Source organism: Pinus tabuliformis, chromosome 8, assembly GCF_031772625.1.
Source record: "Pinus tabuliformis cultivar Carrire ecotype Pingquan chromosome 8, CPIR1, whole genome shotgun sequence".
NCBI classification, from domain to species: Eukaryota; Viridiplantae; Streptophyta; class Pinopsida; order Pinales; family Pinaceae; genus Pinus; species Pinus tabuliformis.
The window spans coordinates 628,247,228-628,256,553 of NC_142294.1; positions in this window are offsets into that span (position 1 = coordinate 628,247,228).

Here is a 9,326-nt window from a genome sequence, read left to right on the forward strand (position 1 = left end):
CATTTGGTGATGACCTTGTTTCCTCACTCTAGCTACCTCTCGTTTCCTTCTTCAAGCACCTGAAACAAGTAAACAACAACAAACAACAACTGTGATAATAGACAAATTATATTCAACCTAATTAAAAAGTTAAGAAACATTAAGCCATAAACATGTGAGATGATATATTATGTAGGAAATCAATCTATAGTTGCATATATATTAAATAAAGAAGAGATTACAACCGTTGTCTTGACATTGTTGTTCTCCTCCGACAAATATGGGTTCCACACACTTCCGTTAGCATTCCATGATGGCCTCAACAATGCTAGCTTTAAGGCTCTTCCCTTTAGTCTTCACACTAAATCAAATTCACACTTATCCCTCACAGACAACTAGAGAGCTACAACTATGAATAACTTGTTGATTACTCCACAATCAAAAATTCAACTAGAGCCTAATTAAAACTAGCTTCTGCTTGAGAAAAAGGGAGGTTTATATAGTATGGATGGAAGGTAGATGGTTCATCTTCTCATCAGAGAAGGTCTTATCTCTTGAGGTAGTTCCATCCTAATAGGGGAAAAGAGCCCAAACTAATCTCCTCGACTCCATCCAGCCTAACCATTTACTAGACTTCCGTTACGAAGATTCTAGAGTTGGAAGCTTCGACTCCATATTTAAAAAACTTTCCAAAAGAGGATTGGCATGACTGGGAAAAGGCTTATTAGATCTGATCAACACTAGGGACAGTTGTAATCCTTGCATATCAGCATGAGGAGGACATGGATCATTAGCGTTGGTCTTATAAACTGGGAAAAACAGAACATTTTTGGGAAATTATGCAAAAGGGAATTGTTTTGCTCATGAAGAGGGACACAATGGGAGTTTCTTCATGAAGGGAAAGCATGTAGGGTTCATTGTAGAGGTCCTTTAGGATCGTGGAACAGGGAATACAGGGACAGTGACAAAATTTTCTGTAACAGATGCCCCCTAAAGTGTGAAGGCCAAACTAGAGTGACGAGTTAAATGCTTTATGAATTAGTGTGGGGAACCGGAGTCAGTCACTGGAAAACCTACAAGCAAGTACAAATACATATACATTACTGAAAACTTTGTCAAATGATACATGAATTGTGGCATGGATGCAGCCATCCAGAGAATGATCATGTAAATGGATCCAGGTATGGGCGCAGCCATCCGATAAAGAGGATCGTATCAAAACCAAGGTATGGTTGTAGCCATCCAATAATGAGAAGGATCACATATGACAACTCATGGTATGCTAGCAGCCATCTATCTAAGAAAGACATGCATATCAACATGATCATGTCACATCGCCTCGCAACCTGGACTTGTGTAATCTAAGCCCAGGGTCTTGTGCTCCAACATGACCCGATCAAAGTACAAATTCTAACATGTGAATAGATGTGTTGATGCCGAACATGCTAGAAAATCACTTGATTACCAACCAATGATGTAAACTGTTAACAAGCGCGAGAGAAATCACCAATAATGAAAATGCTCCTCAAGGTACTATCAGCACAATTCACGGAATGTGAAATAAAGGAACTGAATTCAAACACCCATGAAATCACCTGATCAAAAGCCAATGATGTGAACTTGTCATCGAGTGCGAAGAACTTGCCATTAGGGCATGCAAGATTTAAGGTACTGGAAGGGAGTCTCTTGGTCAACTTCTAGGATAATGAGTTGAAGTCGACAGGAAGCAACCGTGTCGAAGGAGGGCCATAATGTATCCCACATCATTGACACGAGATAAAGGGATGCAAAATGATTTTTGATGATACAAAGAATCAGGGGTAAGTGTAACTGCAGAAGGGAAACTCTTGAAAATATCGACGACACAACTGGAAGTTTGGCATCTTTTGGATCCAGAGGATCAGTGGTCATGATGACATGGTAGAGATCAAATGGAAGGAAAAAATAAATGGCCCAACCTAGGAAGGTCGACTATAAAAAGGAGGATATCCCAACTCGACACGAAGCAGAAAGTGTCATGTTCAAGAGTGAGCTGCCGACACAACTGATTAAATTTCTGAATTTTCCCCCACCATTTATGGCAGGTACCCCAATTATTTTTTAATCACAAGCTTGAAGACGATAGCATATGCTTGCACTCTAAGTTCATCCTTCAGATGAATCTGACCTAGTAAGTTTAACAAGCCCTAGGAAGGAGGAGCTCATGTTTGTCATGGTGACAAATCCGATGTCATTGTATGTTTTAACAAGTCCGACAAAGATGCAACTCGACATCTTTTTCATGTTTAGAGAGTTTTAAAAAGACACGGGAAAGAAAACTCCACATGGTCCCTTTTCATACATTTGTGTCTCTCGAGCCCGAAAAAGTAGAAAACGATACTTGAGAGAACCGCTTGACCATTTCAGTCAAGGAGTACCTTTTTCATATCCCAGCCCAAAAAATGGGTAAAACGTATACTGGGTGCACGACGTTTCACATCTGTTATCGAGTTCAAAATGGCAAGATCTCAACAATATTTTCTTGTTTAAAGGGTTGGAAAAGAGCTTGAAAGCGGACCCCCCATTTTATTCTCCTTTACGAGTCAAAAGAGAAATACTTGGCAATATTTTCATTTGAGTTTTACGAGTCGAGAAAAGCACTGAAACGTGACTCGGTACCATCATTGAACATCCATCACCTGTCGTTGCGCAAAAGGTAAAATGCATTATCCAATTCTTGAGGAAAAAATAGGTCGAAAACACTTAAAAACCTTAATATTTCATGAAAACTGAATAAAAGGAGGGAAAAGTAAATATTTTTTACCATTTACCTTTTTACCTTGTTGTGAAAAATGTTTTACCCACTTTTTCCCTAATTTTTCCGAAGCAGATTGTGGGAGATCGGGGAGGTCATTCGCTGAGCTACCAGTTGCAGGTAAGATTCATGTCCCTAAGCTTCATTTCCATACTATTTATACCTAATTTTATCCATTTTTTGGATTTTTGAGGGAGGTTTTGGCAAAAAATTCACCCTTGAACGGTGTGATTTCTGGGCACAAAATCGTGCCAGTCAAGGGTTGCTAAAATGACCAACTGCATCATCAATGCAATTGTTTTTAAAACAGGCACTTCGGTGCCGGGAATAAAGAAAAACCCATTTTTTCTCTTAAATCCACCGTTTGAATCCAAATTTTAGTTGCCAAAAATGATTATTAACTTGAATACATGGTTTTTGGAGGAAATAATCGTCGAAAATGGTAGACTGGAAAGAACGTGAGCATGAAGATGTGGAAACTCAAGCAATGGGTGATCCAAACTGCTTGGACACCTTAAGGAACTGTAGGATCCTAAAGTTCTTTCTCACACCAAGGATGTGGGCTCAACTTGAGCTGCTTCGATACCTTTATAATCTTTGGGACATAAATTGGGAAATTTTTATCATTGGTGACCGGGAGACGGAGTTGGAAACTTCAAACATCTATTTCATCACAGGACTGTCCCGGAGAGGGTAACCAGTCAACCTATATATAACATGGTTATCATGGGACATGGAGGGTCTGGTAGATGCTAGGGTGGTAGCTGACGTGGATAGACATACCAGTAGTGATAAAGAGTCCATATGCCCATAATTGTTAAGTAGCAGTGGAAGGACGGCAGTGACAAATCAATGCTAGAAGCAGGTAGATTTGGATTTCAAATATGGAAGAAATGGGAAGAAAGAGGACAAACTTCACGAGGCTCTAACTTTTAGCCCGATTATCAGAATTTGGCATATAACCAATCAAAAGAAAGGAAATCTCACGTATATTACAATGATTCACCTAGGAATTTAATTTGTGACCAAAAAATCTAAGAAAATCAGAAGAAAAGCTACAACACTCTTAAAAGAGACAAAAAAGTCCTAATAGGCTGAAGAATTTCGGACAGCTTAAATTTTAACCTAGGTGTCGGAATGGTGCAAATGAATAGTCAATGAAGAACTATTGATGAGGAGGATATCTAAGAAAACCCATAATTTAAATTTGGATGAAAATTTTGGGACAAAACCCTTCAAAAGCTACAGGTATTAGAAAAAGAGCTTGCCACTTAAAATTTCAAAAGGGCATATCTTTCAGTCCAGAAACTAGAAATTGGAAAGTGAGCAGTCATTGGAAAATCATTTACTAGAAGATCACAAAGGTAAACCCAAAATTGGAATCTACACTAGAAATGTGGGATAAAGCATCCTACAATGTTACCTATCATGATGACTATAACAGTGACAAACGAGTTATGCAAGAAAGACTTGGACAATTAGTTGCCAGGAAGACATGGCAGTAAATACAAGTATAGTTGTAATAGTGGTAGTTATGAGAGGAACAGGTGGATGCTAAATTTGACTAGAAAATTGTGCTATAAACTCCCTGATATGAGAGAAATTGAACAAGACAAATTCTTTAACCTCCTCATTGTTGTTGTATTTATGATATTAAAGATGATATGGAATTTATATGTTGTATATGCACGAATGTATGTGAAACATGAGCATGTGTGTGCTGAATGCATGTTGTTTAATCGCATTAGGAATAAGTATTTATGTAATAGCTCATATAAAAGCTAACCATGGTTGTTGTATTGTTGGTATTATAGCTATCAAGATAACAAACACATGGAGTACATGCCTTGTTGGCTTATGCTCTTGACTTTTGTGAAGGCCTTGAAAAAATGGATCAATATTTATGTTAATTATAAATTTAATTTATTTAATCTATATTAAACAAAATCAACTAATTACATTATTTCACTATTATAATTAACCTAAAAATAAGGTAAAAAATGAGTAAAAGATGGCTATGGAATTGTTTATTTTGGTCAGTCACCAAAATTTATATTTATGTTGGGGGAGAGACGTCTATTGTTGTGCAGGGGCCAGTACCTATTATAGTACTGGTCCCCCAAGCCACCAGAAATTGAGAGATGAGAAACCACTTTTTAAACAAAAATATATAAGATTAAGTGCAAATATCTTTTAATTTTTGTCCAAAGTTTCCCAAAATACAGATTGGGCCCACAAATGTCCATAAATAGTATTTTAAATACCAAGAGTACAAAACACCTTGTACAAACTATAAAACAAATAAAACTATAAATCCTTCCAAAATGGTTTAGTCCGGATGAAGCGAACAAAGTTCCTTCTACAAATTTAGTTACTCCAAAAGACTTGGAATATCAAATTATCCGTTAAGGATATAAATATTATATTAAAATGAATAGGAATAAGAATAAGATGAATGATAATGATTTACAATGAGAACAAGAGGCTTGCTTATATATCACACAAGCGTCTCTTCATGAAGAGTCATGTCCTATTAGACATGCCTCTTCAACCTAATTATTAGCTTAACGTAACTATTATTTATGATTATTATCTTTTACATTATATTTATATTATTTATATATTTTATTCGTTACATTGCCTCCTTCCTCAAAAAGCTTTGTCCTCAAAGCTTGTCGATGAAAAAAAAGCTTGATCTCTTTTTCGGCTTTGAAAGTCTTTCTGTTTTGGAATAGTCATCCTTGTCAATACAAGTTGATATGATCTTCTTAGTGACAAACAAAATTGTCGCACCAAGAAGGGATCAGACCATCCTATATTAATATTCTGTATAGCATTCTGATCACTGGAATTTTGTAACGAATTGTTAGCATAAGACTGGATTGAGATTACATCACTATTATATGGAACATCAGTTTGTTGTTTTGGTTCTGACTTGTTCAAATATGTAGCATGGCTGATTCATCTGTTCTCATGATTCGGATGCCGATATGGAACCTTTTTTGTTTGATTTTTCCTTACTGGGCATGCGACAATTTTTATATTTTCTTCTGGTCAATATGTTGAGTTTGTTATGAAACATTCATTGGGGATGTTCATCGTTTGAATTGCAACATCCACGCGCGTCTTTTCTTCAACTTGCTTGTCTTCTTCCTGAGTTGTGACATTCACTGAATCGGTATGTGTTGTTTTGTCATCAACTTGAATTCCTACATTTGATGCTTCCTTCTTGATAAGTTGTTGTACCTGGTTTTCTAATGACTTCTTATCCTTCTTTAGTATCTTAATTTGCGTCAGCAATTTTTCACTATGGTTTTTAAGTCGAGAAACTTCTTAATTTTTGTCAATAGCGATTTTGTCAATTTCATTTTGCATATTTTGTAATACTTTTTTACCTTCTTGGGAAATTACTTTTGAAATATCCGATATATCTTCTGGCGTTACTGAATTAGGTTTCAGTGTAACATCTTGCAACGTTATTTTCTTCTTCTTGTAAGAAAATGTTAAAAACTTTTTCTTAGTATTTAGAATAAAGGAACCTAGAGTTTTCATCCATGGTGATCCCAAAACAATGTCACTATCATTAAAAGATAGGGTTTGCACGGTGAATTGTGAGGTAAAAGTATAATCTCCAATATTTAGGTGTAAATTGCTTATATCGTATTGTTTGCCAAAAAAATTTGTTTCAACTATATTTGATTCAGGAATCACCAATTGATTAGCTCAATTAGGACTAACATAATTACTTCTTTCAGTAGGACTGATAGAGATTATGATGTCTCTTCCTGTGAGTGATCCTTTGATGTTAAATAGTGTATGAACACATGCACTACGGGTTTCAGGAAACCTTTCATTACTAGTCTCCATTTTTTCCTTGATGTTTTTATGTAAACAATATGTCAACTGGAGCTCTTTTTATTATAAAATATCACTTATTTCTCCTATATATATTTTTCAAATATTCTCCTCTTCTTCTTCTCTTTTTGGTTTGCTCTTTTAATAAAAAAATTATATAATAATAATTTATATATATTATAAAATTATAATTATATAAAATTTATATATACTTTATAATTATATAAAATTTATATATACTTTTTTGAGACCCACTTTTCCTTTTATATGTAACTATATAAGGCTTATATAGTATCCTTTTTTATAATTATAATTATATTTTTTTCTCGGAAAATTTGGATGAGACGTGACTCTTGGTACGGTCACAATCTTTAGATTTGAATGATTAAAATTATTTAGATCACACTTTTTTTTCTCCAATGTTATCAAAATATCTTTTACTTTTAAAATACCATGGGCTATTACCATGGGTTGTTTTTAAAACCTCCTGTAAAAAGTAATATTTACCTTTCACATAAGAGCTTTTGTATTCTTGTTTCTTTAACTTTTAAAATACCATGGGCAATTACCATGGGTTGTTTTTAAAACCACGGGCTTCTCCATGTAAAAAGCTTTAAATACACTTGGTATGAGATTTTGTATCCGTTTTGTTTTTTGTTTTTTTACTTTTTATTTTCTTCTTCTTTTTTTAATTTATTCACTTATATTTTTTTTGGTTAATTTTTTTTTTAATGGCCAAAGGCCTAAAAAATGGAGAATCTCCCAATATATAGCGAAATGCTTCAATTATGACAGCAACAAGGTTGATGATAGGTTGATAGCCAAAGGCTTGGTGATCAGCCAAACTGGCTCTGATACCAAATGAAGCGAACAAAGTTCCTTCTACAAATTTAGTTACTCCAAAAGACTTGGAATATCAAATTATCCGTTAAGGATATAAATATTATATTAAAATGAATAGGAATAAGAATAAGATGAATGATAATGATTTACAATGAGAACAAGAGGCTTGCTTATATATCACGTAAGCGTCTCTTCATGAAGAGTCATGTCCTATTAGACATGCCTCTTCAACCTAATTATTAGCTTAACTTAACTATTATTTATGATTATTATCTTTTACATTATATTTATATTATTTATATATTTTATTCGTTACACCGGAAGTACAAAGTACCCATCACTTCAACCCCGTTGAATTGAACTTATGCTATGTATCCCAACTGCACATTCATTCCTACACATATAAATAGATGATTTATGCCAACCATAATGGTTGTGTTATTCAACAATTCCTCCCACTATGTTCATTAAATGTCACCCAATCCATTAAATTTCCCATTAAAACAGATTAGATCAAAGCACATGGATCAACCATAACAGATTCTCAGCCATTGGATCACATCCAAATTAATTCAAATCACACATTTAAAATTAATTGATTGTAATCCATGTCAATCCTTGCTACCAATCAAATTCAAGTGCAGAAAACTATAAAAGAAGTTGCAAAATGCCACATTCAAACTATTCACTAGCACTAGAGACATACCATCACAAAATATTTCACAGTATATTCAGGTATTCAAGTTATTTGTTTACAATTTTTTCACATTTTTTGCCTAGGTTATCATAATTTACAAGTTATTTATTTCAAGTTATTTATTTACAATTTTTGCACATTTTTTGCACAGGCTATCATAATTTATTTGAATGGTCGAACTTAATCTAATTTTCCAATATTTTGATTATGTAAACCAGAGACTATAGTGTAACAAATGGTCTATGCATTTCAACATTCTTATCAACGTTTTTATTTTGCTTCAAAGAATAAAAATATGTCTTAATAATACTAAGAACCAACACAACCACTGCAACTATTTGGATTTGAGTTTTCTACAAATAGCCACACAAACTAGTTAGTTTCATTCTAAATGTTATTAGATCATTTTGATTGAAAATATAGGCCCTAAATTATTTTAGAGGCTTATAGATTTGATTACCGAGGTTGGAACTAATGTTCAAATTCTATGGGTATTCAAATCATATCAATGTTGTCAAGAATCAAGGCAACACAAATACATAGTGGCCATGGATAGGTACACCTACAAGGATGGGTGACAAGGTTCAATTGATTGGTGACCCAGATATTGATTTGTGTGTATGTCCATGCTTGGATTGAATATAATAATAGAGTGAATTTCCACTTCCAGAAACAACAATAATGGACCGAGCCTAGAAAAATTACATAGAAAGGGGAATGTGCTCCATGTCTATAAATATAAGGATGGTATGGTTCCAATTGCCACTTATTATATATAAAAGGAGGTGAATCATCACTAAAGGCTAATTACATCCCTTATTATAATAGTAGGACATATCTATTTTTCTTCTCACATACCTAGTCTGGTCTTCCTCGATATGAAAGCAACACAGATACACAGTGGCTATGGAGAGGCTCAATTAAATGAGGGGGCTCTAAACTACAATTTTCCCTAATAAAGTCGTTGGCATTAGCAGGTGCAACAATTGACCATACAAAAGGTGATATTATCCATTGCAGGGGGTGTCCAAATTTTTCTGCTTGTATAAAGCTTGAAAATGATACCTCAAAAAATACTAGCTTTACAAAACATGAGAAGACCTAAAATTAATAAAGGGAATTCCTACTTGCTATTTTCTTCAACACCTGAACTAATAG